The 21602-nt window shown below is 49.5% G+C and overlaps 1 protein-coding gene across 1 annotated transcript in view; it reads right to left on the bottom strand.

The window, feature by feature from the left end:
• Positions 1-17971: 17971 nt before the first annotated feature.
• LOC147105772 (uncharacterized) overlaps positions 17972-21602 on the bottom strand; it is a 232055-nt gene continuing 228424 nt past the window's right edge. Inside the window, 1 exon segment of the mRNA XM_086010942.1 lies at positions 17972-18226. The gene's annotated coding sequence lies outside the window, so the exon portion shown is untranslated.

The raw sequence follows: 21602 nt of genomic DNA, 5'->3' as shown, positions 1-21602 counted from the left end.
CAGGGTGAAATTCCTATTGTTATCTGGGTGAATTTCCTGTTGTTATCAGGGTGAATTTCCTGTTATTATTTTGGTGAATTTCCTATTGTTATCCGGGTGTAATTCCTATTGTTATCCGACAGATTGTCCTGTTATTATTGGGGTACATTTTGTTGTTATCGGCGTGAATTTCCTATTGTTATCGGGGTGAAATTCCTTTTATTATCAGGGTGCATTTCCTATTGTTATTGGGGTGAATTTCCTGTCATCAGTTTGCATTTTCTGTTGTTATCAGGGTGAATTTCCTATTGTTATCAGGGTGAATTTCCTATTGTTATCAGGGTGAAATTCCTACTGTTATCAGGGTGAATTTCCTGTTGTTATCAGGGTGAATTTCCTTTTGTTATCAGGGTGCATTTCCTATTGTTATTGGGGTGAATTTCCTGTCATCAGTTTGCATTTTCTGTTGTTATCAGGGTGAATTTCCTATTGTTATCAGGGTGAATTTCCTATTGTTATCAGGGTGAAATTCCTACTGTTATCAGGGTGAATTTCCTGTTGTTATCAGGGTGAATTTCCTTTTGTTATCAGGGTGAATTTCCTGTTGTTTTCAGGGTGAATTTCCTATTGTTATCCGGGTGAAATTCCAATTGTTATTGGGGTGAATTTGCTATTGTTATCAAGGTGAATTTCCTGTTGTTATCGTGGTGAATTTTCTGTTGTTATCAGGGAGAATTTTCTGTTGTTATCGGGGTGAATTTCCTTTTGTTATTGGGGTGAATTTCCTGTTATCAGGGTGCATTTCCTATTGTTATCGGGGTGAAATTCCAATTGTTATTGGGGTGAATTTCCTATTGTTATCAAGGTGAATTTCCTGTTGTTATCGAGGTGAATTTTCTGTTGTTATCAGGGTGAATTTTCTGTTGTTATCGGGGTGAATTTCCTTTTGTTATCGGGGTGAATTTCCTTTTGTTATTGGGGTGAATTTCCTGTTATCGGGGTGAAATTCCAATTGTTATTGGGGTGAATTTCCTATTGTTATCAAGGTGAATTTCCTGTTGTTATCGAGGTGAATTTCCTGTTGTTATCGAGGTGAATTTTCTGTTGTTATCGAGGTGAATTTTCTGTTGTTATACATAGATACATAGAAGATAGGAGCAGGAGTAGGCCATTCGGCCCTTCGTGCCTGCTCCGCCATTCGATGAGATCATGGCTGATCCTTTAATTCAGTATCCCGTCCCCGCCTTCTCTCCGTAACCCTTAACCCCTTTTGCCCGTAGAAATATATCTAATTCCCTCTTAAATATATTTAATGAGCTGGCGTACACTGCCCTCTGTGGCAATGAGTTCCACAGGTTCACCACTCTCTGAGTGAAGAAATTCCCCCTCATCTCTGTCCTAAATGGTTTAGCCCTTATCCTTAAATTATGTCCTCTAGTTCTGTTCTCACCCGCCAAGGGAAACATTCCTTCTGCATCCAGTCTGTCTAGACCTGTCAGAATTTTATACACTTCTATGAGGTCCCCTCTCAATCTTCTAAACTCCAGTGTGTACATCCCTAAACTACATAGTCTCTCCTCATAGGTCATTCCCGCCATTCCTGGTATCAGCCTGGTGAATCGCCGCTGCACCCCCTCCATGGCAAGAACATCCTTCCTCAGATGAGGCGACCAAAACTGTACACAGTACTCGAGGTGTGGTCTCACCAGTGCCCTGTACAGCTGCAGCAAGGTATCCCTGTTCCTGTATTCTAACCCTTTTGCTATGAAGGCCAGCATACCGTTTGCCTTCTTGACCGCCTGTTGCACCTGCATGCTCGCCTTCAGTGACTGGTGTACAAGAACACCCAGGTCTCTCTGTACTTCCCCCTCTCCCAATCTATTGCCATTTAAATAATAATTTGCCCTCCCGTTCCTGCACCCAAGGTGGATAACTTCGCACTTGTCCACATTATAGTGCATCTGCCATTTATCCGCCCAATCGCCCAGTCTGTCCAAATCGCTCTGGAGCTTCCTGGTCTCTTCCTCTGAGCCCACCCCCCCTCCTAGTTTAGTGTCGTCTGCAAATTTGGAAATGCTGCATCCGACTCCCTGATCCAGGTCATTAATGTAAATTGTGAACAGCTGGGGGCCCAGGACAGATCCCTGTGGTACCCCACTTGTTACTGCCTGCCATTCAGAAAATGAGCCGTTTATTCCAACTCTCTGTTTTCTATCTGACAGCCAGTTCCCTATCCACGCCAAAACTTTCCCCTTTATCCCATGAGCCTCAATTTTCCATGCTAATCTTTTATGTGGGACCTTATCGAAGGCCTTTTGGAAGTCCAGGTACACCACATCTACTGGCTCTCCCCCATCTATTCTACCAGTTACTCCCTCAAAAAATTCCAATAGATTAGTCAAGCACGATTTACCCTTTGTAAATCCATGTTGACTCTGTCCTATCCTGTCCCCATTTGCTAAGTGCTCCGCTATTTCATCCTTAATGATGGACTCCAGCATTTTGCCCACAACTGATGTAAGGCTTACAGGTCTGTAATTACCTGCTTTTTCCCTACCCCCCTTTTTGAATAGTGGGGTAACGTTAGCTACCCTCCAATCCATCGGCACTGTTCCCGAGTCTAATGAATTCTGAAAAATCATCCTTAGTGCATCCGCTATCTCTAGGGCCACCTCCTTCAGTACCCTAGGATGCATGTTATCAGGCCCTGGGGATTTGTCCACCTTCAATCCCTTTAGCTTCCTTAACACCATATCCTTAGAGATATTGATTTGCGTCAGTTCCTCCTTTGCCAATGTCCCTATTTTTCCCGATATCCCAGGGAGGTTTTTTGTGTCTTCCTTCGTAAAGACTGACCCAAAGTATGCATTTAGTTGATCTGCCATTTCCTTATTTCCCATTATATATTCCCCCGTATCTGACTGCAATGGACCAACTTTGGTTTTCACCAGTCTTTTCCTTTTGATATACTTATAAAAGCTTTTGGAGTTAGTTTTTATATTTTCCGCCAGCTTGTTTTCGTAAGCTATTTTGCCCCTCTTGATTATGCCCTTTGCCCTCCTTTGCTCTATCTTAAACTGTTCCCAATCTTCCGCTCTGGCGCTTTTTTTGGCTATTTTATACGCCCTATCTTTGGATTTTATGCTGTCTCTAATTTCCCCTGTTATCCACGGTTGAGTCACCTTTTTAGATTTCCTTTTATGCCAGATTGGTATAAACAATTTTTGCAATTTTGTCATTCTATCTTTAAATGTTTGCCATTGTTTATCTACCGCCAGTCCTCCCAGGAACGTTGTCCAATCAGACCTACTCAGTTCCCGTCTCATGGCATCATAATTCCCCTTGTTTAAATTCAGGACCTTAGTCTCTGAGTCAATTTCTTCGCTCTCCATTTCGAGTGAGAAATCGATCATGTTATGATCGCTCTGACCCAAGGGTCCCCGTACAACAAGATTACTGATTAGTCCCTTCTCATTGCACAGTACCCAGTCCAATATAGCCTGTTCCCGAGTTGGTTCCTCGACATATTGATCCAGATAACCATCCCTCAAACACTCAAGGAATTCCTCCTCCTCATTATTTTTACTGATTAGGCTAGTCCAATCTATATGTAAGTTAAAGTCACCTATGATGACAGCTGTGCTCTTATTGCACGCTTCTCTAATTTCCCTCGTGATGCCCTCCCTAACCTCTATTTTACTATTTGGAGGCCTATATACCACTCCTATTAATGTTTTTCGCCCCTCGCTATTTCTTAGCTCCACCCATATAGATTCTGTATTAACTGAGTTAATATCCTTCCTTTCAATTGCATTTATCCCCTCTTTTACTAGCAATGCTACCCCTCCTCCCTTTCTTTTTTGTCGATCCTTCCTAAATACTGAATACCCCTGTATGTTAAGCTCCCAGCCCTGCTCACCCTGCAACCATGTTTCCGTAATCCCAATTAGGTCATAATTATTAACCTCTATTTCCACAGCTAATTCATCTACCTTGTTCCTGATGCTTCTCGCATTAAGGTATCGGGGTGAATTTTCTGTTGTTATCGGGGTGAATTTCCTTTTGTTATTGGGGTGAATTTCCTGTTATCAGGGTGCATTTCCTTTTCTTATCAGTGTATTTCCTATTGCTATCGTGGCGAAATTCCTCGTTATCGGGGTGTATTTCCTATTGTTATCGGGGTGATTGTCTTGCTGCTCTAATTCTGCTCTCTGGTGCATCCCCAATTCAATCGCTCCACCATTGGCAGCCATCCCTTCAGCTGCCTCGGCCCTAAGCTCTAGAATTCCCTCCATAAACCTCTCCGCCTCTCTCTCCTCCTTGAAGGCGCTTCTTAAAACCTACCTCTTTGACCAAGCTTTTGGTCATCTGTCCTGCAATCTCCTTATGTGGCTCAGTGTCAAATTTTGGTTTATGACACTTCTGTAAAGCGCCTTGGGACAGTTTACTACATTAAAGGTGCTATATAAATACAAGTTGTTGTTATCAGGTTGATTGTCCTGTTATTATCGGGGTGAAATTCCCGTTATCATTTGGATTAATTTCCTTTTATTATCAGGTGGCAGGGTAATAAATCCTCATTGCTTTTTCTGATGATTTATTGAAAAATGAGGAAACATTACAGCATTTTATCAATTTGAAATAATTATTATTAAACCATTGATAAGCAAAATACATTCCACTGAATGCAGCCCCAGCAACAAAAACAGAGAACCATATTAACTCACATCAGAGAAGTACAGCAGGCAGTGGGTGAGACATTGCAGAATGGCCAGGACTCCCCGGTATCTCATCGCTGGGGAGGGGTGAGGGGGCAGGATGCGCCAGACCCCCATCTCTGGGAGGGCCAGGACTCCCTGGGACCCCATCTCTGGGGAGCCAGGATTCCCCGGAACCCCATCTCTGGGAGGCCAGGGCTCCCCGGGACCCCATCTCTGGGGGGTCTGGATTTCCCGGAACCCCATCTCTGGGAGGCCAGGACTCCCTGGGACCCCATCTCTGGGGAGCCAGGATTCCCCGGAACCCCATCTCTGGGAGGCCAGGGCTCCCCAGGACCCCATCTCTGGGGGGTCTGGATTCCCCGGAACCCCATCTCTGGGAGGCCAGGACTCCCTGGGACCCCATCTCTGGGGGGTCTGGATTCCCCGGAACCCCATCTCTGGGAGGCCAGGACTCCCTGGGACCCTATCACTGTGGGGTCTGGATTCCCCGGAACCCCATCTCTGGGAGGCCAGGGCTCCCCGGGACCCCATCTCTGGGGGGTCTGGATTCCCCGGAACCCCATCTCTGGGAGGCCAGGACTCCCTGAGACCCTATCTCTGGGGGCCCGTGAGTTGAGTTTCAATGTGCTGGTGACTTCTGCCGCTTGCTCACCAAGGCAATTTTCAGCACAAATTTAGAGAACTGATTCTCATCTTCATGGCCAGTGTGGCCCCAGTAAAGCAACATAGGAAAGTCTTTAGAACTCAGCCAGCCTTCCCTCCCGGCCCAGAGAGGCAGAGGCTGGGTGCAAGGCTCATACCAAAGTACAAATTAAGGGGGAAATATGAAGGCAAAAATGAATGTGAAGGGGAAGCAAGCTGGTGCTGAGCACCACTCACAGTCTCCTTGTTCCTCCTTCACTCCGATCTATACCCAGAGCAGCTGGCCAGGAGTATGCAGATGTTTGAGTGAAAGGGTCAGCTGATAACGTCACCCAGCTGTTACCCACTGGTACAATGCAGACGATAGAGTGAGCCTCAAAAGCAGGCCCTCAATGCTGCACCTGATTTTGCATTATTTTACAAAAAATTCATTTCTTACTTACATTCAATATCAATGAAATTATTCGTAGGAATATTCACAGAACGTTTATAACCAACAGACATACGGCAGCTGGGTGAGCCAGTGATCGGAGGGCAGTGAATGAAGATCGCCCCTCTGTAACCTCCTCCAGTCCTACAACCCTCCGAGGTTCTTTTTAAATATTTGTTCCTGGGATCTCTGCGCTCCTCCAATTCTGTCATCTTGTGCATCCCCGATTTCCTTTGCTCCACCATTTCGTGGCCGTGCCTTCAGCTGCTTAGACCCTAAGCTCTGGAATTCCCTCCCTAAACCTCTCCGCCTCTCTTTCCTCCTTTAAGATGCTCCTTGAAAACGACCTCTTTCACCAATCTTTCAGTCACCTGTCCTCATATCTCCTAATGTAGCTCAGTATCAAATTTCACTCCTGTGAAGCACCTTGGGACACTTTACTACGTTAAAGGCGCTGTGTAAATGCAAGTTGTTGCAGTTGTCTACACTCTGAGTTTGGGGTCAGGTCTCTCTCTGCCTTCACATTTCAACCTATTTTTAGAACAACTTTTTATATATTTCCAAAAAACAGAACTTCGCCAAAATGTAGGCAGTTTAACAGGAATTGTCCCTCCACTCTTTGTTTCACTGGGGTAACCTTACCATGGAATCTCAGAACCAAAAAACTGTAGGACCATCGAAATACACACACAGAGCTACAGAAACTTACAGCACAGGCCATTCGGCCTATTGTGTCTGTGTCAGCTCACTAGAGCAATCCCAAACTAATCCCACTGCCCCGCTCTCTCCCCATAGACCTGTATCAATCCCAAACTAATCCCACTGCCCCGCTCTCTCCCCATAGACCTGTATCAATCCCAAACTAATCCCACTGCCCCGCTCTCTCCCCATAGACCTGTATCAATCCCAAACTAATCCCACTGCCCCGCTCTCTCCCCATAGACCTGTATCAATCCCAAACTAATCCCACTGCCCCGCTCTCTCCCCATAGACCTGTATCAATCCCAAACTAATCCCACTGCTCCACTCTCTCCATAGCCCTGTATCAATCCCAAACTAATCCCACTGCCCCATTCCCTCCCCATAGCCCTGTATCAATCCCAAACTAATCCCACTGCTCCACTCTCTCCATAGACCTGTATCAATCCCAAACTAATCCCATAGCCCTGTATCAATCCCAAACAAACCCCACAGCCCCATTCCCTCCCCATAGCCCTATATCAATCCCAAACAAACCCCACAGCCCCATTCCCTCCCCATAGCCCTGTATCAATCCCAAACAAACCCCACAGTCCCATTCCCTCCCCATAGCCCTGTATCAATCCCAAACAAACCCCACTGCCCCGTTGTCTCCCCATAGCCCTGTATCAATCCCAAACTAATCCCACTTCCCCATTCTCCCCATAGCCCTGTATCAATCCCAAACAAACCCCACTGCCCCGTTCTCTCCCCATAGCCCTGTATCAATCCCAAACTAATCCCACTTCCCCATTCTCCCCATAGCCCTGTATCAATCCCAAACAAACCCCACTGCCCCGTTCTCTCCCCATAGCCCTGTATCAATCCCAAACTAATCCCACTTCCCCATTCTCCTCATAGTCCTGTATCAATCCCAAACTAATTCCACTGCCCTACTCTCCCCTTAGCCTTTCACCCCGGGGGATACAGTGTGTGAGGAGTGCTCCGAGTGTGACCCACAGAGCACGGGTGAGTAGGAGCCAGGGCAGATGTTGCCAGAGAAGCAGCACACAGCTGTCTGGAGTGTCAGGTCGCTTCTCCCCGAGATGTTGAGGTCACGGACACTGCCCTCCCTGACCCAGACATTGAAAAACAAATGGTTTCAGAACACAAGTGATTGCGGAGTCACTGGGGGATTTGTCAAGGTGCTTCCTGCAACTGGGAGCAGGAGTGGGTTCTCAGGGAGGGAATGGAGAGCATGCACCCAGCCTTGGAATAAGTGGCAACTACAGGGACATCTGTAGCACCACCTGAGCCCTCACCACAGCTGCCACACAGGCCCTGGGCTGCCAATGGACATCCTGATTGGCTAGGATCTTGGCCACGAGATAGAGATGGGGGCAGACTTCATACCGTCAGTGCTGGGATTGGGTCTGCTCACTAGGGCAGTAGGCAGAGTGGCATGGATGCTGGCAGCAGGGGCAGGCAATGGGTGATGGTGCTGTCTCTCCAGATGGTAACACACTCGGGTCAGTCCAGCACTCCCCCGCCCCCATATGAAGGCAGCCTGGCCAAGGTGGCACCTGTACCAGTGGATAGGCAGCTAGCCACACAGGACTATTTGGGGTCCATTCTGCCTAAGTTGCAGAGCCAGCTCCATCGCATGAGCCTCTCAGTAACACAGACAGACAATCCTCAGACTCTGCCACAGTGATTACAGAGTCACACCGGATTAATTCGGAAAGCACACCTCACAGCCACTGACAGGAAGGGGAGAAACCTTGGGCACAGATACTAGGCCTGGGATTGTACAGGAATAAAGTACTGAGCATGTAGCAGACGGTGTTGGGGCCCTCTTTCAATTGGTCGCGTATGGTGAGGGGAAGGACACTAGTGTTGCCGAGACAAAGGAACTTTCTCCTGGGTGTTGTGTGCCAGATATTCCTGGTAATGGGACGGAGATAATGTTTGCAGGGATGTGGTGGTCTTGTTAGCGAGCAATGTAGTTGAGGAGAAGGATGAATGACTACGCAGTACCTTGATCTGCTGCCAATGGGGCTATTGGTTGATGGCAGCATTGCTTCTTGCTGTTCCTCAGGACCGTCCTCCATTTCCCTGCGAGGACTCTTGCTGCTGCTCCAGGTGCATTCCCCTGTCCATAGACAGGTTGTGCAGCACCTGAATACGATCAGGAAAACTTCGGCAAGTGCAGCTTGAGCACTCGAATGGTGCTTGCAATGATGGATCAGGTGGAGCACCAGCTCCTCTATACCCATTCTCTGGTGCTGTTTTCGAGTGTGGCACATAGGGGTCCTGGGCTACAGCAACCGCAGGTATTCCACATCCCCCAGAATCCAACCCGTTACTCGTTCAGGGTCCGGGAACAGTCGGGGACCAGTAGATGTCTCAAAATGAAAACATCGTATGTACTGTCAGGAACCTGCCATTGGTCTAGTGATCCTATGGTGCTCCTACACAAGCTGCACTCACAGCACGTTACTGGGTATAACACTCCTGTATATATTATATACTAACGCACCGTGTGTTACTGGGTATAACACTCCTGTATATATTATATACTAACGCACCGTGTGTTACTGGGTATAACACTCCTGTATATATTATATACTAACGCACCGTGTGTTACTGGGTATAACACTCCTGTATATATATTATATACTAACACACCGTGTGTTACTGGGTATAACACTCCTGTATATATTATATACTAACGCACCGTGTGTTACTGGGTATAACACTCCTGTATATATTATATACTAACACACCGTGTGTTACTGGGTATAACACTCCTGTATATATATTATATACTAACACACCGTGTGTTACTGGGTATAACACTCACTAACACACCGTGTGTTACTGGGTATAACACTCCTGTATATATATTATATACTAACACACCGTGTGTTACTGGGTATAACACTCCTGTATATATTATATACTAACGCACCGTGTGTTACTGGGTATAACACTCCTGTATATATATTATATACTAACACACCGTGTGTTACTGGGTATAACACTCTTGTATATATAACACCTGGAGATAGGGATCACAAGCACACTGGCTAAATTTGTAGATTTGTAAATTTGTAGGCTCAAAAAAGGGCAGGATTGGGTATTAAATATTCCTAGATATAAGGTGTTCAGGAAAGATAGGGAAGGAAAGATAGGTGGTGGTGTGGTAGTATTGGTTAAGGAAAACGTTACAGTGCTGGTGAGAGAGGGGTCAAGGACAGAATCTATATGGCTAGAGTTAATAAATAATAGAGGTGCCATTACACTACTAGGTGTATTCTGTAGGCCACCAACTAGTGGGAAAAATATGGAAGAGCAAATTTGCAGAGAAATTACAGAGAGATGCAAGAACTATAGAGTAGTGATAATGGGGGACTTCAACTATCCTAATATAGGCTGGGATAGTAATAGTGTAAAGGGCAGAGCGGGGGAAGAATTTCTGACGTGTGTTCAGGAGAACTTTCTTGATCAGTATGTTTCTGGCCCAACGAAGAAGGAGATGTTGCTGGATCTGGTTCTGGGGAATGAGGTAGGTCAAGTGAAGCAAGTGTCAGTAGGTGAACATTTAGGGAACAGTGATCATAGTATCATAAGGTTTAGATTAGCTATGGAAAAGGACAGGAAGCAATCTAGAATAAAAATACTTAATTGGAGGAAGGCCAATTTCAGTGGGATGAGAACAGATCTGGTTCAGGTAAATTGGAATCAAAGATTGGCAGGCAAAACTGTAATGCAACAATGGGCTGCCTTTAAAGAGGAAATAGTTCAGGTACAGTTGAGATACATTCCCACTAGGGGGAAAGATAGGACAACTAAAGTCAGAGCTCCCTGGATGACAAAAGAGAGAGAGTAAGATGAATCAGAAAAAGAGCGCATATGATAGATGTCAGGTCAAGAATACATCTGAGAATCAGGCTAAATATAGAAAGTTCAGAGGAGAAGTGAAAAAGAAGAGGGGCAAAGAGAGGGTATGAGAATAGAATGGCAGCTAACATAAAAGGTTATCCAAAGGTCTTCTATAGGCATATAAATAGTAAACGTCTAGTAAGAGGAGGGGTGGGACCGATCAGGGACCAAAAAGGAGACCTTCGCATGGAGGCAGAGGGTATGGCTGAGGTGCTAAATAAGTACTTTGCATCTGTCTTCACCAAGGAAAAAGATGCTGTCATAGACATAGTGAAGGAGGAGGTAGAGGAGATACTGGATGGGATAAAAATTGATAAAGAGGAGGTACTAGAAAGGCTGGCTGTACTTAAAGTAGATAAGTCACCAGGACCGGATGGGATGCATCCTAGGATGCTGAGGGAAGTGAAGGAAGAAATCGCAGAGGTACTGGCCATAATCTTCCAATCCTCCTTACATACAGGAGTGGTGCCAGAGGACTGGAGAATTGCAAATGTTACACCCTTGTTCAAAAAAGAGTGTAAAGATAAACCCAGCAACTACAGGCCAGTCAGTTTAACCTCAATAGTGGGGAAGCTTTTAGAAACAATAATCAGGGACAAAATTAACAGTCACTTGGACAAGCGTGGATTAATTAAGGAAAGCTAGCACGGATTTGTTAAAGGCAAATCATGTTTAATCAACTTGATTGAGTTTTTTGATGAGGTAACAGAGAGAGTTGATGTGGTGTACATGGATTTTCAAAAGGCGTTCGACAAAGTGCCACATAATAGGCTTGCCGGCAAAGTTGAAGCCCATGGAATAAAAGGGACAGTGGCTGCATGGATATTAAATTGGCTAAGTGGCAGGAAACAGAGAGTAGTGGTGAATGGTTGTTTTTCGAACTGGAGGAAGGTATACAGTGGTGTTCCCCGAGGATCGGTTCTAGGACCACTGCTTTTCTGGATATATATTAATGACTTGGATGTGAGTGTACAGGGCACAATTTCAAAATTTGCAGATGACACAAAACTTGGAAGTATAGTGAACAGTGAGGAGGATAGTGATAGACTTCAAGAGGACATAGGCAGGCTGGTGGAATGGGCGGACACATGGCAGATGAAATTTGACACAAAAGTGTGAAGTGATACATTTTGGTAGAAAGAATGAGGAAAGGAAATATAAACGAAATGGTACAATCCTAGAGGGGGGTGCATGAACAGAGAGACCTGGGGGTATGTGTGCACAAATCACAGGGTGGCAGGGCAGGTTGAGAAAGCAGTTAAAAAAGCTTATGGGATCCTGGGCTTCATGAATAGAGGTACAGAATACAAAAGCGTGGAAATTATGATGAACCTGTATAAAACACTGGTTAGATCTCAACTGGAGTATGTGTCCAATTCTGGGCACCACACTTTAGGAAGGATGTGAAGGCCTTAGAGAGGGTGCAGAAAAGATTTATGAGAATTATTCCGGGGATGAGGGGCTTCAGTTATGTGGATAGACTGGAGAAGCTGGGGTTGTTCTCCTTAGAGCAGAGAAGATTGAGAGGAGATTTGATAGAGGTGTTCAAAATCATGAAGGGTCTGGACAGAGTAGATAGAGGGAAACTGTTCCCATAGGCAGAAGGGTCGAGAACCAGAGGACACAGATTTAAGGTGATTGGCAGAAGAACCAAAGGCGACATGAGGGAAAACTTTTTTACTCAGCGAGTGGTTAAGATCTGGAATGCACTGCCTGAAAGGGTGGTGGAGGCAGACTCAATCACGGCTTTCAAAAGGGAGTTGGATAAGTATTGTAGGGAAAAGATTTGCAAGGCTACGGGGAAAGTGCGGGGGAGTGGGACTAGCTGAAGTGCTCGTGCAGAGAGCCAGCATGGGCTCGATGGGCTGAATGGCCTTCTTCCTTGCTGTAACCATTCTATGATTCTATGATACAAAGCTAATGAAGGTGGTAGACTCCAAAGCTGAACAGGATAAGCTACTAGAGGATTTGAATATACTTGGAATTGGGCAGACAGGTGGTAGATTAAATTCAACGTAGAGAAATGCAAAGTGCTTCACATGGGGACAAAACAAATCCAAGAAGGGGCTATTAGTTAAATGGAAAGAAAATAATGTGCATGGAAAATGAAAGAGATCTGGAGATCCTGATTGGCAATAAACTGAAGCTATCGCAACAATGCTCGGTGGCAGTGGATAAAGCAAATCAGATGTTGAGCTGTATTAAAAGGTGAGCTGAAGTAGCGGGGTAATCATGCCACTTTATAAATCATTGGTGCAATCACACTTAGAATACTGTGCATAGGTTCACCACTGTTCAGAAAGGATATTGAAAGGATACAGAAGAGAGCAACCAGAATGATTGAGGAGATGGAGGGATTGGAGTATGAGGAGCGATTATGTAAATTGGGCATGTTCTCACTGGTGGAGAGAAGGTTGAGAGCTGATATGATTGCTGTTTTTATGTTCAAATAAACTACTGTAATGGGGGGGGAGGGGGGGAATAAGTGTAGCACGAGGGGGCAATATTTGCAGCCGTAACTCCATCTGTGATAGACAGCATCTGTAAACTACTGAGAATCAGTCTCCTAGCTCAAACTGCCAAATGGCAATCACCAAAGGTCCGCTACAAAGCCCAAACTGCCAAACACCAACTCTCAAAGGTCCAACACCGAGCACAAACTGCCCAAAGGAAATCACAGTGGGTCCAGCACTCAGCTGAAAGCATTGAATGACCAGGACCCATCCACCAAGCCCAAGATACCAAACGGAAATCATTGAAGGTCAATCACTGAGGGTTACTCACTGAGGGTCACTCACTGAGGGTCAATCACTGAGGGTCAATCACTCACTGAGGGTTGGTCACTCACTGAGGGTCAGTCACTGAGGGTCACTCACTGAGGGTCATTCACTGAGGGTCAATCACTCACCGAGGGTCAATCACTCACTTAGGGTCAATTACTCACTGAGGGTCAATCACTGAGGGTCAATCACTGACTGAGGGTCAATTACTCACTGAAGGTCAATCATTGAGGGTCAATCACTGAGGGTCAATCACTCACCGAGGGTCAATTACTGAGGGTCAATCACTCACTGAGGGTCAATCACCCACTGAGTGTCAATCACTCACTGAGGGTCAATCACTGAGGGTCACTCATTGAGGGTCAATCACTCACTGAGGGTCAATCAATCACTGAGGGTCATTCACTGAGGGTCAATCACTCACCGAGGGTCAATCACTCACTGAGGGTCAATCACTCACTGAGGGTCAATCACTCACTGAGGGTCAATCACTCACTGAGGGTCAATTACTCACTGAAGGTCAATCACTGAGGGTCAATCACTCACCGAGGGTCAATTACTGAGGGTCAATCACTCACTGAGGGTCAATCACTCACTGAGGGTCAATCACTCACTGAGGGTCAATCACTCACTGAGGGTCAATTACTCACTGAAGGTCAATCACTGAGGGTCAATCACTCACCGAGGGTCAATTACTGAGGGTCAATCACTCACTGAGGGTCAATCACTCACTGAGGGTCAATCACTCACTGAGGGTCAATCACTGAGGGTCATTCACTGAGGGTCAATCACTCACCGAGGGTCAATCACTCACTGAGGGTCAATTACTCACTGAGGGTCAATCACTCACTGAGGGTCAATTACTCACTGAGGGTCAATCACTCACTGAGGGTCAATCACTGAGGGTCAATCATTCACTGAGGGTCAATTACTCACTGAGGGTCAATCACTGAGGGTCAATCACTCATGGGTCAATCACTGAGGGTCAATTACTCACTGAGGGTCAATCACTGAGGATCAATCACTCACTGAGGGTCAATCACTCACTGAGGATCAATCACTGAGGGTCAATTACTCACTGAGGGTCAATCACTGAGGATCAATCACTCACTGAGGGTCAATCACTCACTGAGGATCAATCACTGAGGGTCAATCACTGAGGGTCAATCACTCACTGAGGATCAATCACTGAGGGTCAATCACTCACTGAGGGTCAATCAGTCACTGAGGGTCACTCAGTGAGGGTCAATCACTGAGGGTCAATCACTCACTGAGGGTCACTCACTGAGGGTCAATCACTCACTGAGGGTCGGTCACTCACTGAGGGTCAATCACTGAGGGACAATCATTGAGGGTCAGTCACTGAGGGTCAATCACTGAGGGTCACTCACTGAGGGTCATTCACTGAGGGTCAATCACTGACTGAGGGTCAATCACTGAGGGTCAATCACTGACTGAGGGTCAGTCACTGAGGGTCACTCACTGAGGGTCGGTCACTCACTGAGGGTCATTCACTGAGGGTCAATCACTCACTGAGGGTCAATCACTGAGGGGCAATCACTGAGGGTCATTCACTGAGGGTCAATCACTGACTGAGGGTCAATCACTGAGGGTCAATCACTGACTGAGGGTCAATCACTGAGGGTCAATCACTGAGGGTCAATCACTCACTGAGGGTCAATCACTGACTGAGGGTCAATCACTGACTGAGGGTCGGCCACTCACTGAGGTCGGTCACTGAGGGTCAACCACTGAGGGTCAGTTATTCACTGAGGGTCAATCACTGAGGCACAATCATTGAGTGTCAGTCACTGAAGGTCAATCACTCACTGAGGGTCAATCACTGAGGGTCACTCATTGAGGGTCAATCACTCACTGAGGGTCAATCACTGAGGGTCAATCACTCACTGAGGGTCAATCACTCACTGAGGGTCAATCACTCACTGAGGGTCAATCACTCACTGAGGGTCAATCACTGAGGGTCACTCATTGAAGGTCAATCACTCACTGAGGGTCAATCACTCACTGAGGGTCAATCACTGAGGGTCAATCACTCACTGAGGGTCAATCACTCACTGAGGGTCAATCACTGAAGGTCAATCACTCACTGAGGGTCAATCACTAAGGGTCACTCACTGAGGGTCATTCACTGAGGGTCAATCACTCACCGAGGGTCAATCACTCACTGAGGGTCAATCACTGAGGGTTAATCACTCACTAAGGGTCAATTACTCACTGAGGGTCAATCACTGAGGGTCAATCACTGACTGAGGGTCAATCACTGAGGGTCAATTACTCACTGAGGGTAAATCACTGAGGGTCAGTTACTCACTGAGGGTCAATCACTGAGGGTCAATCAGTCACTGAGGATCAATCACTGAGGGTCAATCAGTCACTGAGGGTCAGTCACTGAGGGTCACTCAGTGAGGGTCAATCACTGAGGGTCAATCACTCACTGAGGGTCAATCACTGAGGGTCACTCACTGAGGGACAATCATTGAGGGTCAGTCACTGAGGGTCAATCACTGAGGGTCAATTACTCACTGAGGGTCAATCACTGAGGATCAATCACTCACTGAGGGTCAATCACTCACTGAGGATCAATCACTGAGGGTCAATCACTGAGGGTCAATCACTCACTGAGGGTCAGTCACTCACTGAGGGTCAATCACTGAGGGACAATCATTGAGGGTCAGTCACTGAGGGTCAATCACTGACTGAGGGTCAATCACTGAGGGTCACTCACTGAGGGTCATTCACTGAGGGTCAATCACTGACTGAGGGTCAATCACTCAGAGGGTCAATCACTGACTGAGGGTCGGTCACTCACTGAGGGTCACTCACTGAGGTTGGTCACAGGGTCAATCATTGAGGGTCAATCACTCACTGAGGGTCAGTCACTGAGGGTCATTCACTCACTGAGGGTCAACCACTCACTGAGGGTCAGTCGCTCACTGAGGGTCAATCACTCAGGGACAATCATTGAGGGTCAGTCACTGAGGGTCAATCACTCACTGAGGGACAATCATTGAGGGTCAGTCACTGAGGGTCAATCACTCACTGAGGGTCAATCACTGAGGGTCAATCACTCACTGAGGGTCAATCACTCACTGAGGGTCAATCACTCACTGAGGGTCACTCATTGAGGGTCAATCACTCACTGAGGGTCAATCACTGAGGGTCAGTCACTGAGGGTCGGTCACTGAGGGTCAACCAGGGAGCCCAAACAACCACAATAACCATCGAGGGTCCACCATGAAATGGCACAGAGCATCAACATATTATTATATAATAACTGACGGTTTATCTATTAACGGCAGTGTCTCTGTAGGTGGGAGAAGTAATTAAAAGTGGGTGAAGAAACATTCTGAGATCCATGGTATGAACCCTGATCATGAACGGTCTCTGTTAATTTATGCGCACTCAGGACCTCTGACTCGCCCCAGCTCCGGGGTGTCTCGTGGGCAGCTGCTGATTATTTCATCCTGTATTTAGAGAAGCTTTTCAGTCCAATCCTGCCAGAGAAAACAGATAAAGAACAGTGTGCAGTGCACATCACCTAGCCAGTGTGTGGCAGTTCAGAAATTCCGGATGTGCTGATATGTACAGCAGCGTTCCCAGTACTGCAGCGTTCCCAGTACTGCAGCGTGCCTAGTGCAGCAGCAGACTGCAAAACAGGACACCGAGAGAAGGAGAGCAGAGCAGACCAACACTGAGGCTTGGAAACCATGGGGAAATAGGGGGAGGGAGGGGGGAAATAGGGGGGGGGGGAGGGGGGAAATAGGGGGGGGGGAGGGGGGAAATAGGGGGGGGGGAGGGGGGAAATAGGGGGGGGGGAGGGGGGAAATGGGGGGGGAGGGGGGAAATAGGGGGAGGGAGGGGGAAATAGGGGGAGGGAGGGGGGGAAATAGGGGGAGGGAGGGGGGGAATAGGGGGAGGGAGGGGGGAAATAGGGGGGGAGGGGGGAAATAGGGGGAGGGAGGGGGGAAATAGGGGGAGGAAATGGGGGGAAGGGGGGATAGGGGGGAGGGGGAAATAGGGGGGAGGGGGGAAATAGGGGGGAGGGGGAAATAGGGGGGAGAGGGGGAAATAGGGGGGAAATGGGGGGGAGGGGGAAATGGGGGGGAGGGAGAGAGGGGGAAATAGTGAGGGGGAAGAGAGAGGGCAAGAAGGGTTGAGGGAGAGAAGGGGGGAGGGGGGAGGGGAAGGAGGGAGGGGGGGAGGGAGCTGAGAGGGGAGAGGGGAAGGGAAAGAGGAAGGGGAGGGGAGAGGAAGGGTGGAAGGAGGGAGGGGAAGAGAGGGGGAAAGGAGGGAGGGAGAGAGGGGGAAAGGAGGGAGGGAGAGAGGGGGAAAGGAGGGAGGGAGAGAGGGGGAAAGGAGGGAGGGAGAGAGGGGGAAAGGAGGGAGGGGAGAGAGGGGGAAAGGAGGGAGGGAGGGGGAAAGGAGGGAGGGAGGGGAAAGGAGGGAGGGAGAGAGGGGGAAAGGAGGGAGGGAGAGAGGGGGAAAGGAGGGAGGAGAGAGGGGGAAAGGAGGGAGGGAGGGGGAAAGGAGGGAGGGAGAGAGGGGGAAAGGAGGGAGGGAGAGAGGGGGAAAGGAGGGAGGAGGGAGGGAGAGAGGGGAAGGGAGACAGGGGAAGGGAGGGAGGGGGAGGGAGAGAGAGGGGGAGGGAGAGAAGGGGGGAGGGAGAGAAAGGGGGGGAGGGAGAGGGGGGGAGGGAGAGAGAGGGGGAGGGAGGGAGAGAGAGGGGAGAGAGGGGGAGGGGGAGAAAGGGGGGAGGGAGGGAGCGAGAGGGGGGGAGGGAGAGAGGGGGAGGGGGAGAGGGAGAGGGGAGAGAGAGGAGGGAGGGAGAGAGAGGGGGAGGGAGGGAGGGAGGGAGAGTGGGAGGGAGGGGGAGGGAGGGAGAGGGGGAGGGAGAGAGAGGGGGAGGGGAGGGAGTAAACACATCGCTAGTTTTGGTTGTTGAGAAGTTAGGAGTGAGGCTGGGACACGGATGAATGGCCAGCTGTAGCAATAACCATCAGCGCTAATGGAATCCACTCTCCAGATCGACTCTGCACAGGAAAGAAAGCACAAAAGGTCACAGATAAATTCCAGCTGAAACACTAACTGTGCTCTGTGCTGCCTGCCTCTCCCTCCCTCCCCTCCTTCTTTCCCTCCTTCCCAGATCAGCATCCTGCCTCACACACTTTCAGTCTCTTAAAACAGCGCAAATTAATTTTCAGGATTCTCCAATGTGTAAGTACTTATTGTTTTTTTCATTTGATGCCCCCAATCAATTCTGTTCCTTCTCCAATGTCAGGACCACCCTAAAACAACACCCTCCCTTTCCCCAGTCCCCCCTCCCCCAGGCCCCAGGACCCTATTCTAGCCCTCAGCGCACATCTGGGGGGGGGGGGGGGAATGTGCAAAACAGCAGCAGTTTGACAACTCTCGCCCCCGTCAGGGTATAACTCCCCCCTCTCCCACCCACACTTAGTTTCCGATCAGCTGGATAACGGGGATCTCTGCAGATTCCCGAACCAACTGCTGTTTCTTTCCCATTCTCCCAGCCTATGGGGCAGAGGCTGAGATCAGGAACTCGCACCAGGTGAAATCAGAGCGATTAATCTACTTTGTCGCTGTACTGTCTGCTCGCCTCCAGTCCATAGCTTCATTGAATGGGTAGAGGAGAGACACCAGCAATGGTCTGAGAGGTTTATTTTGTGAAGGTATAAATCAGACAGGGAGACAGCGATACGCTTTAATCTCAAACAGCTGTGATAACATGATACACACAGCAGTATTACTATGCGACAGCAATTAAAGTGGCTGAGTGAGTGAATGGGGGCCTGGGCAGACACAAGTTCTTACAGAACACAAGGTTCACAGTTTGAGCCTTCATGTGTACCAAGTTCGCTGATCCCAGCCAGAGCAATAAGGTCACTACAGCCCCTGGGTTAGAGAGAGGGGAAATCAGCCAGGGTTCCTGCTCCTGATCACTGTCCAGTGACCCCTGGGTTAGAGAGAGGGGAAATCAGCCAGGGTTCCAGCTCCTGATCACTGTCCAGTGACTCCTGGGTTAGAGAGGGGAAATCAGCCAGGGTTCCTGCTCCTGATCACTGTCCAGTGACCCCTGGGTTAGAGAGAGGGGAAATCAGCCCGGGTTCCTGCTCCTGATCACTGTCCAGTGACCCCTGGGTTAGAGAGAGGGGAAATCAGCCCGGGTTCCTGCTCCTGATCACTGTCCAGTGACCCCTGGGTTAGAGAGAGGGGAAATCAGCCCGGGTTCCTGCTCCTGATCACTGTCCAGTGACCCCTGGGTTAGAGAGAGGGGAAATCAGCCAGGGTTCCTGCTCCTGATCACTGTCCAGTGACCCCTGGGTTAGAGAGAGGGGAAATCAGCCAGGGTTCCTGCTCCTGATCATTGTCCAGTGACCCCTGGGTTAGAGAGAGGGGAAATCAGCCCGGGTTCCTGCTCCTGATCACTGTCCAGTGACCCCTGGGTTAGAGAGAGGGGAAATCAGCCCGGGTTCCTGCTCCTGATCACTGTCCTGTGACCCCTGGGTTAGAGAGAGGGGAAATCAGCCCGGGTTCCTGCTCCTGATCACTGTCCAGTGACCCCTGGGTTAGAGAGAGGGGAAATCAGCCCGGGTTCCTGCTCCTGATCACTGTCCTGTGACCCCTGGGTTAGAGAGAGGGGAAATCAGCCAGGGTTCCTGCTCCTGATCACTGTCCAGTGACCCCTGGGTCAGAGAGATGGGAAATCAGCCCGGGTTCCTGCTCCTGATCACTGTCCTGTGACCCCTGGGTTAGAGAGAGGGGAAATCAGCCCGGGTTCCTGCTCCTGATCATTGTCCAGTGACCCCTGGGTTAGAGAGAGGGGAAATCAGCCCGGGTTCCTGCTCCTGATCACTGTCCAGTGACCCCTGGGTTGGAGAGAGGGGAAATCAGCCCGGGTTCCTGCTCCTGATCACTGTCCTGTGACCCCTGGGTTAGAGAGAGGGGAAATCAGCCCGGGTTCCTGCTCCTGATCATTGTCCAGTGACCCCTGGGTTGGAGAGAGGGGAAATCAGCCAGGGTCCCTTCTCCTAAACTTTAAGTACTTTGTTCCATCGAGTTCCGGCTATGGTTAAACTGCGTCCAACTGAACAATGCGCACGGGATAAGAACAGAATTCTTGTCGTCAGCCCCAATCTGTACCCGCTCGACCCCGCAATCTGTACCCGCTCGACCCCGCAATCTGTACCCGCTCGACCCCGCAATCTGTACCCGCTCGACCCCGCAATCTGTACCCGCTCGACCCCGCAATCTGTACCCGCTCGACCCCGCAATCTGTACCCGCTCGACCCCGCAATCTGTACCCGCTCGACCCCGCAATCTGTACCCGCTCGACCCCGCAATCTGTACCCGCTCGACCCCGCAATCTGTACCCGCTCGACCCCGCAATCTGTACCCGCTCGACCCCGCAATCTGTACCCGCTCGACCCCGCAATCTGTACCCGCTCGACCCCGCAATCTGTACCCGCTCGACCCCGCAATCTGTACCCGCTCGACCCCGCAATCTGTACCCGCTCGACCCCGCAATCTGTACCCGCTCGACCCCGCAATCTGTACCCGCTCGACCCCGCAATCTGTACCCGCTCGACCCCGCAATCTGTACCCGCTCGACCCCGCAATCTGTACCCGCTCGACCCCGCAATCTGTACCCGCTCGACCCCGCAATCTGTACCCGCTCGACCCCGCAATCTGTACCCGCTCGACCCCGCAATCTGTACCCGCTCGACCCCGCAATCTGTACCCGCTCGACCCCGCAATCTGTACCCGCTCGACCCCGCAATCTGTACCCGCTCGACCCCGCAATCTGTACCCGCTCGACCCCGCAATCTGTACCCGCTCGACCCCGCAATCTGTACCCGCTCGACCCCGCAATCTGTACCCGCTCGACCCCCGCAATCTGTACCCGGCTCGACCCCGCAATCTGTACCCGCTCGACCCCGCAATCTGTACCCGCTCGACCCCGCAATCTGTACCCGCTCGACCCCGCAATCTGTACCCGCTCGACCCCGCAATCTGTACCCGCTCGACCCCGCAATCTGTACCCGCTCGACCCCGCAATCTGTACCCGCTCGACCCCGCAATCTGTACCCGCTCGACCCCGCAATCTGTACCCGCTCGACCCCGCAATCTGTACCCGCTCGACCCCGCAATCTGTACCCGCTCGACCCCGCAATCTGTACCCGCTCGACCCCGCAATCTGTACCCGCTCGACCCCGCAATCTGTACCCGCTCGACCCCGCAATCTGTACCCGCTCGACCCCGCAATCTGTACCCGCTCGACCCCGCAATCTGTACCCGCTCGACCCCGCAATCTGTACCCGCTCGACCCCGCAATCTGTACCCGCTCGACTCCGCAATCTGTACCCGCTCGACTCCGCAATCTGTACCCGC

This window comes from Somniosus microcephalus, chromosome 17, assembly GCF_052327205.1.
Source record: "Somniosus microcephalus isolate GS21.2 chromosome 17, FLI_Smic_1.0, whole genome shotgun sequence".
NCBI lineage: Eukaryota > Metazoa > Chordata > Chondrichthyes > Squaliformes > Somniosidae > Somniosus > Somniosus microcephalus.
The sequence above is the reverse complement of the archived record's forward strand: the minus strand, read 5'-3'. Positions and strand labels throughout refer to the sequence as shown.